We start from the raw sequence: 18201 nt of genomic DNA, 5'->3' as shown, positions 1-18201 counted from the left end.
ATTTTTCCGCTGAACCAAATGTGTACAAAGTCCAGACGACATATGGGTCGTGAAAAACCTTGTATTTTGCTGTGGCGATGGCGGCTTTGGTTTCGTGGGGGGGGGGGGGGGGGTCGCCCCCCCCCTTCAATCCGCTCCTGCCTTCGGTCCTACTTGTCTCTCAATAGGAAGCAGCGAACAAGTGCCCACTCGTGGAATCCAGCCCCACCCCACTTCAGATTTGTTTCGGTTCCAGCCTGTCTACCAACGTCGTGATGACGTTTCTCGGGTTGAGGTCTATTCCCATGAGCCTACCGCGAAGACATAGCACTGCATTTCGGGGCGTTGGGGGAGATGAAACCCCTAAGCATATGCGCAACAAAGCGTAACATATCCATCTACATAATAACCATCCCACAGCTGTGTCACACGAAGGGCCCGTCGGTTCCAATAAATTAAGGAACGAACTCCTTCGAAGAACAATTTGGGAGTGACCCTGTCGTTGTCCCAGGCAGTCCGCATTCAGCCAGCGTCTCAACGGCAATCGCTGTACGGCTGTACGCTTAACGGCAATCGCTGTAGACAGTCGTGCAAGTAAACCTGTAGTCTTGTCAACACCCACTTATTCATCATCACACAAGCTATTTCGATGCCAACGTTTCATGTGTGGAAATTTTTGTTTGTCTCTGGCCGAAGAAATGTCTCCAATAAACAGGCAAACAAGTCCATCAACATTTCATCAGCATCTAAAACATCAGGAGCAGTTCTGATGCTGAGAAATTAGATGCTGCCTTCATATTGACCACCTTCCTCGAGCATGTACCTTGCGGAGCGAGACACATGTAATACTAGGAGGCACGAAACGTTACTGTAGGTAAACGTCCCTTGGGTTGCATGGGTAACGCGTAAATTTTTAAAAAAGTCTGAGGAGCCCCATCGTAGGCACTATCATGCATGTTTGTTGCAGATAATTTTAAATAAGTGTATGCGTTGCAACGCTATAATCTCGTTCGAATCTCTTTTGGCAAACGTTATTTTGCGCAAGACAAAGCAGTAAGGTTTCCCCCACGTAGCATGAAACCTATACGAATAGCGGAAGCGAAACCCAGTTGCAAACCAGCCTGGTGGTTTCTGCTGGTGCTCGCAGACAGCCGGACAGCCGCCGGCGTGCGGCAGCGCACCGTCAGCTCTATGTCACGTGATAGAGTCGAGTCACGTGGGGCTCCGCTAACGGAGTGCAAAAAGTGAGCCCCTTAGGGGGGCAGGCGGGAGGGGGACCTCCTTGACATGGCAGTCGGCTCCTCTTGACTTGTGGCCTTGCCCGGGTTCGAGGCGAGAAGGGCGAGAGGCGAGAAGCACTCCCGGCCCCTCATGGTGCTGAATGCTGAACCAGAAGCGCTTTACTGGATGCTTCAGCAGAGGCGGATCTAGACATTCGGTTTGGGGGAGTTTCTTTGTCGGAGCGCGTATAGTTAGGGAGGGGTGAGAGGAAAATCAATGCACCGATGTTTTGGGAAGGGGGCGATTGCCCCCCCCCCCCCCGGATTCGCCACTGTGCTTCAGACACTCTTCTGCTGACCCCAGAATCTCCTCCCCCCATCCACCTTTATGCCATCACTAAACAGCTATCACTGAAACTTTTTCGTCTCAGAGTGCCTCACAATCCCCTACAGCTAAATGACACCAAAAGTGCTGCAAATTTGCTGTTATCGTGTGAATTCAACTGAATGTTGCGTCCCTGCTGCGTGCAGCAAAATTATTGCAAAGAGCACAAATGCTACATACCTCCTATTGCAGCAGAACTACAGCAGAAAGCTGCAGCTCTGCTATGTACTGCAAAATCACAGCAAAGATGCTCCACATTTGATATTGTAGAAATACAACTGAGTGCCCTGCTGCGCACAGCAAAATTGTACACAACTGCTGTTGCACCAGGATTAGAGCACAAAACTGCAGCTTGGCTGCGTACTGCAAAATCGCAGTAGAAGTGCTGTACACATGCTGTAGTAACAGAATTACAGCTTAATGCTGCATCCCTGACATACAACAACAACTTTCTTGTGAGATGATGGATGGGGAGCTTCATCGCCAAGGACGATACTCTACCCCATTGCTGGTGGTGATGAGGGGAATGAAATAATGAGCCCCTTTACAATAAGGATCGAACTCCTATGGTATCCAGAAAGGTGAAGAGAGTGTAGCACCATCGTCACCTGACCCACGTTAACAGATCTGGCGAGAACGGTTCGGGAAGGTTGGTAATGTGGGCAATGGAGAAGAATGTGACAGCATTGGGGAGAGTCAACTTGTCTCAAGCCGTAACACCACTGCGCTGTGAAAGCCACATCAAGGCGCATTCGAAGCACTAATGTAGAAAAACACGAAAAATACTTAATTATGATATAGCAGCAAAATTATGAGTCAGTGCTGCATGCTGTAAGCAATAGAAATGCATCAAGACACATCATGTGTAGTGCATGCAGCAGAATGTCTGAATTTGAACTTCAATGCTACATTTCTGCTGCAGAGGATTGCAGCAAACTTACATCACATATTTTAGGCAGGCCTCAGTGGTGGTCAGAGTTTTAACCTGAGCTTTTGCGGCCCATTTCTTCCCAAAAACTGCTCTTGCAAAAAGTCAGAAAAGGTCAGTCGTGTGTGTCAAAGTGCAGGGCATGAAAAAATACTGGAGTTCGGTGCTAATGGCTAGTATAGTCAACATGGCAAGTTTTACCTCCGAGTGAGGATTGGCTGTTCAAGGCAATAACAAATTCATAGGTCCACCACATAATCTAAACTTTCCTGGACAGTTACAGCTTGTTTCTGTGAACAACGATTTCTTCAAGGGGCATACCCTGAACCAAGCGAACAGAGGAGTGGTCACATGAACTGTCTTTCATCAACCATTTGTGCGTCTTTCATCAACCATCAGATTGTTGCAGGAATGAGCTGGAAAGTTAATAGGAAGACCATTTTACTGATAAAAGCCTCAAAGTACTATCCAATTCGTTTGAGATGACACAATACATGAGCCATGTTGCTCAACTGGTGCCAGTGTTTGGCAATTTGGAAAATGGTATGAAAGTTTAAAGATTGATGGTTTCACGCCCAACCAGCGGCATAAAGCTCAATGCTGGTTCAAAGTGTTCACGGATTTCATGGATGCTAACGGCATGATTATTAATGATCGTCATGTGCTGTTACATTACAAATTTACAATGCTGCATCCATGAGTGGATGATGCAAAGGTCCTTTTAAGCATGAATTTTTAAAAAATCCTCTGGGTGGGTGTATTCCCAGCTGCCTGGCACATGCTCGGAATCTGGTTGCAAATTTGATTCTGAAACCTGCCCTGCTGCTATTGCCTTCTTAATTTCTTCAGACAATTCTTCACACCATCCATGTATCAATACAATGACTACACCAAATGAGTTTCCGACAACTACTTAGAACAGCAACCCATTCTAGTATCGAAAAGAATAGTTGGTGCACAATTGTTGGGCAGATTGGAAGCTGATGATGGCTTGGTCAGAGTACGCTGAAAATAACTGCCAAGGATCCAGATGCAATGGCTAAAGTGCAAGCCAACAGGCTCATTATTACGGGTTAGTATTACAGACTCATATTGGTAAGGATCAACGAGACTAGCAAAAATTCTCAAAACTTTACCAACCGTGTAATTTGCTCACTGAGGTCACTGAAGAGATGAATTTCCGTGCATCATACAATGAATCAACCGAGCTGTGTGATCTAACTGGCCTATATTGGGTAGAGGTCTACAATAATAGCAAGTGTACTGACCGTCCTCTATGGAACAAAACAAACAGGCGCTGTAAAAAGCTAGTTTTAAAAAAAAACTGTGAAAAACGTCCTTGATAAAAATAAATTGTGGAACTCAGTGTGCATGATTTCTAATTCCAACTTTCTTGAAGACTCTTGCCTCTCTTGTCACAAATGCTATACAATTAAAAGCAATGCAACCAAGCGTACGTTAGAACACAGTTGCCGAGGCGAAGCACATGAACATCTAAACCTTTGTGACCGTCCTCTATGGTTTGTTTATTTTTGCGCATATGTGTGATCTTCTGAAATCTCGGAAGTAGTTGGAACATCAGGTTCTAGAAATATTCCTGTAATCATTTGCATTTCTGCAGTGATTGGCTTTGATGTGGCTTGTCCCATTACCGTTGGCACTGTTTGCACATGTTGTGACACTTCATTGTTCGGAGATGCCGCAGCAGGTTTAGCATCATTTTCATCTCCAGCTATCACAGAGAGAGCCTTCCTCAGCATTCTTGCAACTTTCCGCCTTGTCTTCGCAGATAATGTGCTGCTTAGGCGGCCGAATAAAGCTTCAGCGAGGGCCTTGCACTCATCTAATGTGGCAGATCCTCCTGCTTGTCCTTGAAGTCTCATCAGTGCTGATGGGCTGCAAACCTAAGACAAAGAACACAAACAAAATACACAATAAAGTTATATACAGATAACCAACAGGTTTTGTGCTTCTTTTTGCTTTGGGTATTGTAGCCAAAGCCAGTTCAAATCCATTTGTCCTCTTTCTTTATATGTGTAAGGCACCCCTACCACTGAGGGGGCAAGCCATAACTGGAAGAATAAAGTGTGTTCAAATGCAATTAAATTATTCCAGGGAACCGTATCTTTTGTATACGAAGAGGTTCTATAATCAGGCAGGTGCTGAGTCTGTATTACAGTGACATACCTGCCAACTCTCCCGGCTTGTCCGGGAGACTCCCGAATTTAGTTCAGTCTCACGATTGTACGGACATGCCCTCCAATCTACTGGAAAATTGGGGCCTTGGGCGATTGGTTTGCAATGAAACGTCAGAAAACCCACATAAGAAACCTGCATCAAAGCAGACGGAAAAATTTTGTGGCCTTTTGAAGTTTTGGTGAAAAGAAAAATGTGCCACTAAGCTATCAGCCCATGTGGCCCCCTGTCTACCTTCCTCTGGCTGGTTGTACGCGGTCATCCTTTGGTTATGCTGTTATACATTCATCAGGGCATATATTACATTAAAAAAGATTCCTATTTTATCCACTGACTGATTCCAAGTGACCACTCATTTATTGTGCCAGAATGGGCTTGGGAACGTTTCATTTTCCAAAGTATGGGTGAAACAGGCACTTGAAAGTAAACAAGACAGGAGTAGCACAAGTCAGTGAAGACAACTGCTAATTTTAATTGCTGATGGGCTGTAGTCTCGTACTGTACTGAGCCTCGTACTGTCCACCTTGCGCCTGTGTGCACTTTCACCCTAGTCTTGGGAAAACTATATATCCAACTAGCTCATATCAGTTTTTTTCTTCTTCTTTTCGTCTGATCCATATGTCATACTGAATGAGCATATAGGTTTCCTATATATGCAGGAAGTTTGACTGTATGCAATATGCATAGTCATCAAGAATTCATTCAGGTGATGTCAGTTTCTGGCAATGCTAAATTAATTGTCCAGACATTTCTAAACTAGTGTGGCAGCATTGTCCTATTCTGTGAACAATCTCTGATTCTCAGATAACATACACAGATAATTGGGCCTATGAAATGTTATGACAAAATCTTACCTCAGTGTCCTCCCACTGAGTATCATCATCATCAGCCTCTGTATCATAGGTGTCATCGTAGCTGTCATCATAGGTATCATTATCAGTATCATAGGTATCATCATCAGCATCAGGACTTGCACTTGATGGTGTTGTGCCGGTGTGCCATAGTGGAACTGAACGTATCCTCCTATGTAGGAGGCTATGAACTGAATGAATGTGCTTGCACATGTACATGTTCTCGTGGTTGTCAGGGCATGAACATCTGTAGGCATGTGTACAAGCATTGCAGGGTCGACAGATAATTCTGCAGCTTATGCTACAGATGTCAGCCGTCATTTTCGTCACCACATATTCTGTGTCAGGAAAAGACTGAGATTTCACCTTCCATTGACCAATATCTGCTTGGTGAACATCATCAGGTTGAATCTGCACTCCTCTCTCGTGTCTAATGTTGATGGCTCTCAGCTTTTTCATTGGCGTTCAAATGTTTTGTCTCGTGCTAGCCGAAGGAGAGTCCAGTTTGTCAACCCGTGCTAGACGCTAGATCCTGAGACCTGAGGGGCACGGATGGATTGGGATATCGGGATGGATAATAGCATGGTTGGTTTTCTGCATGGTTCTCTGTCTCTGACTTGGCCTTCGGGAGAGGAAAATCAGTTGCGCTGCGCATGCGCTAGAAGTGATGTCACGTGTCTCTCTTTGCCGCCGCCGTGCCGTCTGCTCGCTTCGCGTGCGCATGCGCTAGCAGACAGCGGTTTGTTTGCTTGAGTTTGTGAGCATGCTTGCGGATGAGATTTGTGGTAGTGCTGAAGCAGCTTTGCCAAATATTCCGTTCAAGTTCCTCGCTGGATGTCCGGCTCGTCCGTCGATGTTCAACAGGTGAGGGAACGTTTCAACAACGCCTGCGAGTTTCGTGATCGCGGTTCAAAAGGTGAAGGCGTCTGTAAAAAAATGTAAAATGGGCCACTCTGTTACTACAGATGCAACAAGTGCCAGTCCACTTTTTCTCAGCTGCACCTTCTCAGTCCAGCAGCAGCACCAGGTGAATGTAGGCACACAACTTCCCAGTAAATTAAGACGCACGAGTGCAATTCTGGTAAGTACGTCTCATGCTCTGTTACACCAGTACACACATACCATTCGCATTCAACGCCCTTATTTTGCATGTGTTGTAGCAAATGATTCAGTGGCATAAACCGGCAGGCTGGTGCGTAATGTAAGCCCATAGTGTCGAGTTGGACTAATTCGGGTCGCGTGTTCGTACAGTCTGTGCAATCGGACTGTCTACCTGTTCGGAATTACTACCTGTTCTATCTTAACACCGAAGTCGGTATATGAGTAAGAAATATCGTGGTTTCGACAATTATCAGTAATCTTTCGTTGTGCTTAATGATTCCTATTATTTTATACTTGTGTTTTTACTCAGAATTCTAATACTGTATTCTTAACTGGAGCAACAAAATTACGAAACACATGAGGATTGTGTTGAAACTGAGGACATTGCTTATTTTTACTGATTTCAGATTTTCAGGCATGGGGAGAAGAAATGCAGGATGCAGCCAAGAGTCATTTTACTAAAGGCACAGGAGTAAAAAGATTGAAAGATGGAAGTTTAAAGTGTTATTATATTTGTAACTGATCGGGTGCTTTTACAGAGAAGAACATCAAAGAAAAAAGGTCCATAAAATCATAAGGTTCCGTTAGGCGTGGGGTAACCTGCATTGATGATTCGTCTGCAACGTTCCAGACTGGCAAAGTTCCAGGACATAACGGGACGTATGCTCCGGGGCCCCATCTCGCTCATGATCAGAGCCGACAGTTAAGGCATAATGGTTTCAAATTTCCAAAGATTGCAGTTCAGAATTTGTATGAGTACAACACAACAGCGTGTACAGCCCGAGACAAAAGTTCACGGCACTGCGCTTTTCTTCATCGGAGCGGTCCCCTGCCAGCTACCAGCAAAAGATCGAATAAGAAACGGGTCTATCTCTCAGTATGTGCGTCCGCTCTTGTTTGATGGTAGGGTGTCACTCCAATGGAGAAATGTGACACCATGGTGGTCTGTAAACATTTGTACCAAGCTGTACATTGTACAACCTCGACAACTAACAAACACTGCTCGGTCAGGTCAGTGTCCCAATTTGAGATTTTGCTGCCTATTTCTTCCCAAAAGGCTGCTCTTGCAAAAATGCTTAAGAAAGTCATTTGGGTGAACTCCGGTGTACCAAGAAAAGTGCAGAACAAAAAATTTGTAGTAGTATAGTTAGACTATATAGTAATTTATAGTATGCCTTAGTATAGTTAGACTTTGAAGGCAGTAGTCAACATAAATAAGTTTTACCTCTGAGCGATGATGGCCCATTCAAGGCAACAACAAACTCATAGGTTCACCACATCATCTAAACTTCCTCGCCCTGTTACAGCTTGTTTCTGTCCACAACATCTTCAAGGTGCATATTCTGTGCCATGCAACCAGAGGAGTGGTTACATGAACTATCATTCATCGAGCATTTGTGAGGAAATTGTTAGAGGAATCAGTCAGACAGATGTGTTTCAGATGATTTTTTTTTTTTTTCAGTTTTCAGGTTTTTATTGTTATTTCATGACAGTATACTCTGATACTGATACTGGGCAAGCCCTGTTGAACAGTCCAAGACACAGTCAATGCAAATGTCTACACAATTTGAGGGGAACAGAAATACCAAGAACACATGACAAGTATAAGAAACAAATAGCAAAGATATTGCACAGCAGAGAAATGCACACAGTCAAAAAGTAATTGCATGTCACCCTACGTATCAGCAGAAAAGTCCTGTTTGATGGTGTTTTTGAAGGATGCCAGATTATTGTTGGAACGAATGCGTAGAGCAGTGTTTCTCAAACTGTGGGTTATGACCCCCAAATGGGTCATGAGCTGTTGAAAGATTCATTGTTTCACGCCCAACCAGAGGGTAAAGCTCAATTCATGTTCAAAGCATTAATGGACTGTCATGCGTTGTCACATGACAGTGCTGCATTCATGAGTAAATGATGTAGATGTGAAGGTCCTTAAGCATGAATTCAACAGAAATCCTCTGGCTGGGTGTATTTCCTGCTGCTTGGCACACCCTTGGAATCTGGTTGAAAAGCTGCTTCTGAAAACTGCCCTGCTGCTATGGCTTTCTTCACACCATCTGTGCATCAATATTCGAACAGATTGGGACAAAAGTTTATGGAGCATCGGGGTGTTGCATTTCTTTATGGGAGTGACACCCTAGCAGCAAACAGAAGCGGCCACACACACTGAGAGGTGCACAGAACAGCCAGTCACGTGTTTCTTATTCGATACCTTCCTGCTAGCCAGCAGGGGGCCGCTCCGATGAAGTGCAAGGCAGCAGGCTCATTGATATGGTGTCCAGCTGGAATTTGTGGTATTTTGGAACAATGTATTGCTAACGAGACCAGTAAAAATATCCAAAACTGGACCTGGACTGCGTGTTTGGCTCACTGAGGTTACCGAAGAGCGTTTCCTTGAGGTGTGAAACAAAGCTTGATAAAATGAATCAACCAAGTTGTGTGATCTAACTGGCCAATACTGAGTAGATTTACAATATAGATTTGCAATATCTTGAGGACTTTTGCCTCTCTTGAAAAAAATGCTAAATAAATGCAATCAAGCATACATTGGAACTCAGTTGCTGAGGCAAAATGCATGAACATACAAACATATGTGATTGTGCTAGTTATTTTCACGCATATAGTATGAACTTCTGAATTCCCAGTAGCCGTTCGAACATCAGGTTCCAGAACTGTTGTTCTTATTTGCATTTCTGCAGTGGTTGGCTTTCACATAGCTGCACCCGTTTTAACTCCTTGCATCTTTGTTGAGACAAAGCGGAGTTGTTTGGCAATTTTTGTTCAGTAGTGTCACAGCAGGTTTGGCATAGCATAGCCAACAGGGGCATAGCCAGGCGGGTTCAAACCCCCAAGATCGTACCTTTGGTAGTGCATCTGGGAGGTCCCCATAGAACCTCCCATAATATTTTCTGGCTACCGCACGGATAGCAAACGCTAGCGTGAGACAAGATAGGAGCAAACTTGAATATACAAGGCGTACTGATGTGCATGAAAAATTTAAAAATGACTGAGCATTGTATGTGGATTACATTATCAGAATGTTGATGAGAGTCATGTACCTCAGCATCATACTTCATCATACTTATTAGTCATCATACTTTTGATGATAACGAAAGACTGCAATTGAGCTGGTGTGATGGCAATATATTAGTCCTTTAATCTAATTAAATAATTATGCGTTATATAGTCATGAAGAGTTTGCTCGTGGTTGTTGGAAGGGTGTACATTTCCTTAGATAAATCACTCACAAGAATACACACAGCGGCTTTGAGCTCACCAAGGCTTTATGCGTGCAATGCCAACTGATGTTAGTATTTTCATGGTAAAAAGCATCTGTTGCAGCTGAAGAAAACAATACCATCAGTCAGGGGGCAGCTGCCTCGTTATATTGCAAGAGAGTACTCAGTACTGGAGAGATATAAACACACAGAATAAAACAAACTGCCTAGTGCAGTGAGTGGAAAGTTTATTCCACTTCTTATTGGCAGAATATTAACACAATTTTTTCTACAAGATTTCTCAGGTCAGAGCACTTTATAGGATATACAAATTGCCAATTATATGTGTTATGTGTATGTATGTCACCACACTTAAATGTATTTACCTGTTGTAATATACCCCAGACCAAGCTCAAAAGTCTGCCAAGCTCTGTCTCCAGTCACTCTGAGTCCAGCAACCCAGGATGGGCGTAACCTTCAGCCAATGTCGCATTCATAGGCGGACACTCTCAGTCGTAAACAATACTGCCATTGCCACGGTGAAAAGAAGAAAGTAAAAAATAAAAATAATAATAATCATATGCTGTCATCCTCGTGCTATGGTGGAGTAGAGTGCGTGGAATCTATGTTGTTTAAGTCTAATGTCTCGATGCCATACAGGTAATGTCACGAGTCAGTAAGCGAGTAATGCACAGTCGATATCCAACATTGCGCTTTGTTTCCATGCTGTCGTGTAGTATTTAGAGTATTATAGGGAATGTCATCAAAATACAAAAATAAAATTAAAAGCCACTGAAATGTCATTGCACAACAGTAATAGCCATTACCCGAATTCAATACCGGATGATAATTTTTCGTTTCCGTTTCTATTTCCGGTAATGGAGCACAGTGATATGCGTTTCCATTATCGTTACCATCTCCAATTTCGGTAATATACCATTTCTGTTTCCGTTACCATTACTGTTACCCTTCCTTGAACAAGAGCAGAAGAAGAAATCATGAGTACCTTCCTGCAAGATCGAAAGCTTTCTTTAAAAGGGATACATAAAGCTGTTACAACATGTAATAATAATAAACTGTCACAACGAGACAATGCACACAGACAGGGCAGTCTTTTTCCGATGCTTAAAGAAACCTAAGGTTCCCATGCACCATCAGTTGATGGAACACAGAGAAATATGTAATAACAAATTCTGAAAGTAGGCAGCAATCAACTGGAAGTTTTGTGAATGTTTTGTCATATTGCAGGAGAGTACTCAGTACAGGACAGGAATAAAGCATATAGAATAAAAGCGGAACATAAAATGCAGACTGCAGCGAGTGACAAGTTGTACTTGTAATGTTGGCAGCATGTTAACCGCATTCTTTTTTCTATAAGACATGAATTTCTCAAATCAGAGCTCTTTATAGGAGTCATACAAAGTGCCACCTATGTGTCCAGGTACATACCCACACTTAAATATATTTACATGCTGTAACAGCTTCCAAACAAAGCTCAAAATGTAGGATATGGTCTTCACTTTAAAGGAGTACAGAGGGCCATCGAAAAAAATTTCAGATTAAGGCGTCTGATGAAAGCGTGTGTGTCATTTCACCGAATAGCGCAAAGGGTTTTGATGTGTGCAATTTGTTTCCCAGAAAAAAACTCACATAAACATGGCCCTGCGCGTTCACCCATAGCTCACCACTCCAGGTATAATGAGGATGAGAAGGTATGATGCCACATCACCGATGACGTTATAAGGAGAACTCGTTGTGGTTCGCCGGTCAGTGGCGGTCAGCGCCTTGTCCCTTTGCCACCGTAAACCAGTTTTGCCAGTTCTCCTGGAGAATTTGGAATAGAAGGAGCGGATGAATCATTACCGAGCCAGGAAAAAGGCTTTTTCAGAACCCGGAACAGCCGAATAGCAGACGACAGCGGAGTAGCAGACAACATTTCTCTAGACCAATCAGCGAGCGTCCTCCTTATACCGCCCGCGCGAGGTTCCAGGCTGATCACAGGCTGGTACTGCTCTTCTCTGGTTGCGCACGGCCGCTATTTGCGGCGCATTTTACATTAAATTTCTGGGATAATTATGACTCTGTGGTGTGAATTACTTCGCATGGTGCATCTTACTGGCCTACTTAACAGTTTTATAGGAAGAAAACAGGATGTTAAAAATGGCTTCTGTGCTACTTTAAAAGTCATAGTGCAGGAGAGCATGCATTACTGTAAACCTTTTCACCTGAACCTTTAACCAAAATGCATGAAGTGGCAGTATACATAGAATGACCCACCTGTGGTGCCGTGTGTAGAATCTACGCACACTTTCTCAGTGCCCAAATGCCTTGACATTTGTTTTTGCACACCTGTCATGAGCACTAACAAGAAATCCTCATCTTGCAACAAGTCAGTGTTTCCTCGTTGAAAGACAGTAGGGTCATCCTTCTCGCCTTGCTGCTTGAAGAAAAGCACTGGACTGTTTGTTTGGGCTCTGATAGAACTGAACAGGGCAACACTGTTTTGATTGTCGTCGTGTTTCCTCTCACCGTAACATATATTATAGTCCCTCATGGTGGTGTACAAGTACTGCCTTGTAGTGAGGTGAATTGGATCCTTTGAAACGTGCCATCCAGCACACCCCGAATACTGAGCTGCATAGTACGCCGAGTGCAATGCCATCACATAGTTTCCCTAACATAAACAAATAGTTTCTTGAAGGTAAAAAAAAGGACATTCCAGTACAACATAGTGTTTTACAAGTGCCTGCATATGCCTGCTACGGGGCGCCTCTATTGCATCTTCCTCTGTTTTTGTCAGTGGGGTGTGGGACAGCCCCAAAATCATGTGCATAATAGGAAGATTGGAAGACAAACGAGACCTTGCCAGTTTGGAACATTGCAGACATATCAGCAAGGCAGGTGTCCCCACGCCTGACGGAACCTTGTGATTTGATGGACATTATTTCCTTTGATGTGTCCTCTCTATAAAAGCGCCTGATCAGTTACAAATATAATAACACTTTAAACTTCCATCTTTCGATCTTTTTACCCCTGTGCCTTTAGTAAAATGACCCTTGGCTGCGTCCTGTGCATTTCTTCTCTCCATGCCTGAAAATCTGAAATCAGTAAAAATAAGCAATGTCCTCAGTTTCAACACAATGTTAGCATGTTAGCTTAGGCGCTAACACAAATGGCGTGTTAGCTTCGCTCAATTGGTAGAGCCCTGGACCGGTAATCCAGAAGATTTCATTTCATTTCATTTAGTTTATTTATTTCGTTCATACGTAACATGAACGCCGTGTGTCCGGCAAAAAGCAGCCTAGCTACTTGACTAAGGCCGGGCACCCGGTTGCAGTGCAGCAGTTGCAATAAACTAAGAAAGAAAAACATATAACGAACAGAATGTTGTACACATCAGGTCATCCATAATACATTGGCGTCAACAACTTCAAAAACAGAGACTAAACGAAACAGGTCATGAAGGGCAACAAGTAACAACCAGTAACGATCGACTTGAGCGTGCCATTGATTTATACATTGGGTTCAGGGGTATCCTTCCAGAGAAAATGGTTTATTAGTTGCTTACGAGTTATGTGTTGTGTAAACAGATCCATGCCAGCATCCAAGAAGTCGTTTAACAAACGCGGGAGCGTCACTGTGAGCGACTGTAGGCCATATGATGTGCGAGAAAAAGGTACCATCCATTTGTTTGGGTCACGGAAAGGGTAGGCGTGCCTCCTTTCATTCAAATTTGCGAGACCCAGGAAGTATGTATTATTGTACTTAACAGCTTTTAAAAAAGATTTACTAAGTAGGAACAAATGTAACTCTTTCATTGGGATCATGGCATACCGCCTGAAAAGTTCTCTAGTATGAGCATCAAAGCTAACGTTTGCGATCATTCGAACTGCTTTTTTCTGCAGCCTGGATAAGGAGTGGATGTTTGTTTCTGTGGTGTTACCCCAAACTAAATGGCAATAGGTGACATGAGACATGACAATGGAGTTATAAATGTAAATCTTTGCGGATGTTGGAAGTAGGTAGCGATATTTTGTTAAAATACCTATACCTCTCGACATTTTATTCTGGATGTGTGTAATATGTTCGTTCCACGTTAATGTGTCACAAAATGTTACTCCTAGAATTTTTGTGGATTTTGACAAACCTATAATGTCATTATTTATTCGTAAGTCCAGCGCTACACTGCAGCTGGGAACCTTATTTTTGGGTCGAAACAAAACCGCCTTTGTCTTATTTGTGTTTATAATCATGCCGTTATTCTTGGACCATAGTGCAAGTGCAGAGAGAACATTATTTGCTAGAGTGTTGAGTTGGGCAATGTCTTGGTGTGTGAGCAAAAGACTGACATCGTCTGCGTATATTATGTATTGAATATGTGGACTTATGTCAACAATGTTGTTGATATATGTGCAGAAAAGCATAGGCCCCAAGATGCTTCCCTGTGGAACTCCCACTTTCAGTCCGCACATCTCTGATGGACAATTGTTAATAACAACAAATTGCTTACGGTTGGTTAAGTATGATTCTAATAGGAGGTTAGCTTGCCCTCTAATGCCATAGTGTTCCAATTTGCTAAGAAGTATTAAGTGATTGACGAGGTCAAAGGCTTTAGAATAATCTACGAATATTCCCAATGAGTATAACCTCATTTCGAAGTTTCGTATGTGATTCGTTTTGTGATGTGATTCTTTTGCGCATGATATGTTCAAGCGGCTTAGAAAAAACTGGTAGTATGGATACTGGCCTATAGTTGGATAATTGATTACTGTCACCCTTCTTGTAGATTACAGTGACCTTAGCGATTTTCATGCGCTCGGGAAATGTCCCAGTGGTTAAAGCCAAATTATATATATGCGCTAGCAATGGAGCGATAATATCAATAACACATTTTATCGGTTTAACCTGTAAACCATCGCAATCGAGAGATTTGCTATTCCTCAAGTTTAAGACGATCGTGGCTATCTCCTTGTCGACTGCGGGTGTGAGGAATATCGATTCCGTGACATTGTCACGAGAGAGGTAATATGGAGGTGGTAGGTCAGTAGCATCAGACGATGCAAGATTGCAGAAAAAGTTATTGAACTGATTTGGAAGGTCATCGTCTGAGATGCCACTGACACTAACATTATCCGTCACAACAGTCGGATTTAAAATGCGCCGTAACTTTTTCCATACAGTGGCCGCGTCGCAACTCCCCGAGAAAAGGTCCCGATAGTAGCTTGCCTTTGCTTGTTTAGTGGCACGGTTGACACTATTGCGGAACCTTTTATAGATATCAAAGACTTCAGAGTCTTTTGTTTCGATAAATTTTTTGTAGAGTCTGTTTTTCTTTCGCAACATACGTAGTAGTGCAGGCGTAATCCAAGGTTTACGTGCACGTGACGGATGTTTGACACGGTGCATCGGGAAGCTACTAACATAGATAGGATGAAGAAGAGCCATAAAGTTGTTATACGCCTCGTTTGCAGATGTTGAGGTGAGTACGGCGTGCCAGTCAGTATTACTCAGTTGCGACCTGAACTCGTTTATTTCCTCATCGCCCATCTTTTGGACTGTATGATACCGCAATTTCCTTTGTAGGTGTACACTTTGCTTGACTAACATGAATGTCGGCATGTGATCACTTGCATCACTAGAGATAACACCGGCAGTGATTGCCTCACAGGGTCGATTTGTTATCATCAAATCAAGGAGCGTTGACGAAGTATCAGTGACGCATGTAGGATGTGTGATAACATTGTAACATCCATACGATTGCAGTAAATTCGTGAAATCGCATGCTTGATTGTTATTGTTAAGCATATCAAGGTTGAAGTCACCACATACATAGATATTGTACATATTTTCGGTACACGTCCTTAAAATTTTTTCCATGGCAGTGAATAGCAACGTAATACCGGTAGTCGGGGGTCGGTAAACCACTACAAAAATATCATTTTGGCATTTGACTGCGAGCATTTCAATGTCATTACAAGAGCTGAGCTCACAAAGCGTTTCACACGTCAGCGTATCTCTGACCAATAATGCCACACCACCACCTCTCCTGTTAGTGCGATTTTTAAAGAAGTGTTTATAACCAACAGGAATAAACATATTAATGTCATCGTTATCTGTGTACCACGTCTCAGTTAACATAACAATATCAAAAGCATGTTGAAGGTTATTAAACAAAGTATGTAAGTCGTCAATTTTAGACCTGGCACTTTGCGTATTCAGATGAAGAATCGGCATCTTGTCGTGTTTTACGATGTTGTTACAAAACTCTTCTGGTGTGTAGAGCATTGCAAGTCCAGAACAGCAACATGTGGAGCCTAGCATATTTGTGCCAAGTCAGTTTCGGAAGACAAACGAAGCACTGGCTGTCCATCTTCTTTTTTCGCAAACACTTTACCATTCTTAACCCAAACGTATTTGTAGTTATGTTCTCTTGCAAGCGTTCGTGCTCTCCAAAACAACTGCCTATTTGCCGCTGTTAAGTTCTCGTTAAGAAAAACAGTTCGCGGGATTCTGCCTTCGGTCTTAGCTACGTTTAGAGCACTTTTATTGGACAGCCATATTTCCTTTGTCCTCCGGTTTATAAAACGCACAATTATTACAGGCAACGCTTCCCTACGGGCAAGCAGGCGGTGTATGGCCTGTACATCGTCTCTACTGGGAATGGGGATATTCAGGTGGCGGGCAAGTTCGCATATTGTGTCCATTAGGTCCTCATTTTCCTTTAAGGGCACTCCGTGTATCTCGAGGTTCATCAACCTATTGTATTGTTCTTCGTTATTCAGTGAGGCTTTCAGTTGAACGATCTCTTTTCCGTAGTCGGTGATTTTCGCTTCGAATTTCTTCGAGTCCTTCTCAATCTCTGAAAGCTTTCGCTCATGTTTTTTTACATCGAGAAGCACGTCGTCATACTGTGACGATAGGAATTCCACAGTGTTCTGAATTTCGTGAACAGTATTTTTGATGCTTAGAAGATCGTCGACCTTTTTCTTTATTTCAAGAGCGGTGACGTTCTGTTCAACATCTGATAGTTGTCTCTTTATCGGAAGCAGTTCAGACAGCTTCTGGTTTATGTCTGCCAGTACGCCGATCGCTACGGGAACTGTATCAGTTTGGGTTCGATGTGGGTTCGATCCCTACAGCTAGCTAACCTTTTCAGTGACTTTCATCTTACAATCCTCATGTGTTTCGTAATTTTGTTGCTCCAGTTAAGAATACAGTATGATAATTCTGAGTAAAAGCACAAATACAAAATAATAGGAATCATTAAGCACAACGACGGATTACTGATAATTGCCGAAACCACGATATTTCTTACTCATATACCGACTTCGGTGTTAAGATAGAACAGGTGACAATTAGATAGTCCGATTACACAGATTTTACGAACACGTCACGAGAATTAGTCCAACTTGGCACTATGGGTGTACATTACGCACCAGTCTGCCGGTTTATGCCACTGAATCATTCGCTACAACACATGCAAAATAAGAGCGTTGAACGCGAATGGTGTGTAGCATGAGACGTACTTACCAGCTTCAGAATTGCACTCGTGCGTCTTAATTCACTTGGAAGTTATGTACATACACATGGTGCTGCTGCTGCCTGGACTGATAGGGTGCAGCTGAGAAAAAGTGGACTGGCACTTGTTGCATCTGTAGTAACAGAGCGGCCCATTGAACAATTTTGTACAGACGCCCTTACCTTTTCAACCGACCATGAAACTCGCAGGCGTTGCTGAAACGTCCCCTCACCTGTTGAACATCGACGGACGAGCGGGACATCCAGCGAGGAACTTGAACGGAATACTTGGCAAAGTTGCTTCACCGCTACCACAAAAAACCACAAATCCCATCCTCAGGCAAACAAACCGCTGTCTGCTAGCGCATGCGCACGCGAAGCGAGCAGACGGCACGGCGGCGGCAAAGAGAGACACGTGACATCACTTCTAGCGCATGCGCAGCGCAACTAGCGCATGCGCAGCGCAACTGATTTTTCTCTCCCGAAGGCCAAGTGTAATGGTAGCACCCCGATTCGTCCCAATGTTTATTTCGTCCAAGTATTCACAACGTCCAAGTACCCAGCACGTCCGAAAAAAATTGGACATAGTGGGCATTGGACGAACTGAACCAAACGGGGGGAAACTTGCCCAACCCGTCCAAATAACCGTACCGTCCAAACGCTTGTTTCGTCCGAAAAGGGAGGGGAATCTCCGAATGCGAGTGAACGATTGCTTCGTTTACGATTGAAGGTAGGATTTAAACATTCACACCGAAAGATGCCATGCCATACACCAAGTAAAACGAAAAACAAATGCTCAGCCTGC

At 43.3% G+C, this 18201-nt stretch overlaps 2 long non-coding RNA genes across 4 annotated transcripts; one reads left to right on the top strand and one right to left on the bottom strand.

Moving 5' to 3' along the window:
- Positions 1 to 4022: 4022 nt before the first annotated feature.
- LOC135396663 (uncharacterized) lies at positions 4023 to 17724 on the bottom strand. 3 transcript variants are annotated; one of them, XR_010423492.1, is made up of 4 exons: positions 17630 to 17724; positions 17463 to 17530; positions 5563 to 6485; positions 4023 to 4416 (listed from the first exon to the last, which is right to left on the bottom strand). It is a non-coding gene; the product is annotated as an uncharacterized LOC135396663 (long non-coding RNA). The 3 variants fall into 3 exon arrangements; XR_010423493.1 differs by lacking the exon at positions 17630 to 17724 and adding an exon at positions 17593 to 17607; XR_010423491.1 differs by lacking the exons at positions 17463 to 17530; positions 17630 to 17724 and having other exon boundaries at positions 5563 to 7113.
- On the top strand, positions 6093 to 9006 carry LOC135396664 (uncharacterized). Its single transcript, XR_010423494.1, has 3 exons — positions 6093 to 6423; positions 6525 to 6640; positions 7068 to 9006. It is a non-coding gene; the product is annotated as an uncharacterized LOC135396664 (long non-coding RNA).
- Positions 17725 to 18201: the final 477 nt, after the last annotated feature.

The sequence above is a fragment of the Ornithodoros turicata genome, chromosome 6, assembly GCF_037126465.1.
Source record: "Ornithodoros turicata isolate Travis chromosome 6, ASM3712646v1, whole genome shotgun sequence".
Classification (NCBI taxonomy): Eukaryota; Metazoa; Arthropoda; class Arachnida; order Ixodida; family Argasidae; genus Ornithodoros; species Ornithodoros turicata.
The sequence above is the reverse complement of the archived record's forward strand: the minus strand, read 5'-3'. Positions and strand labels throughout refer to the sequence as shown.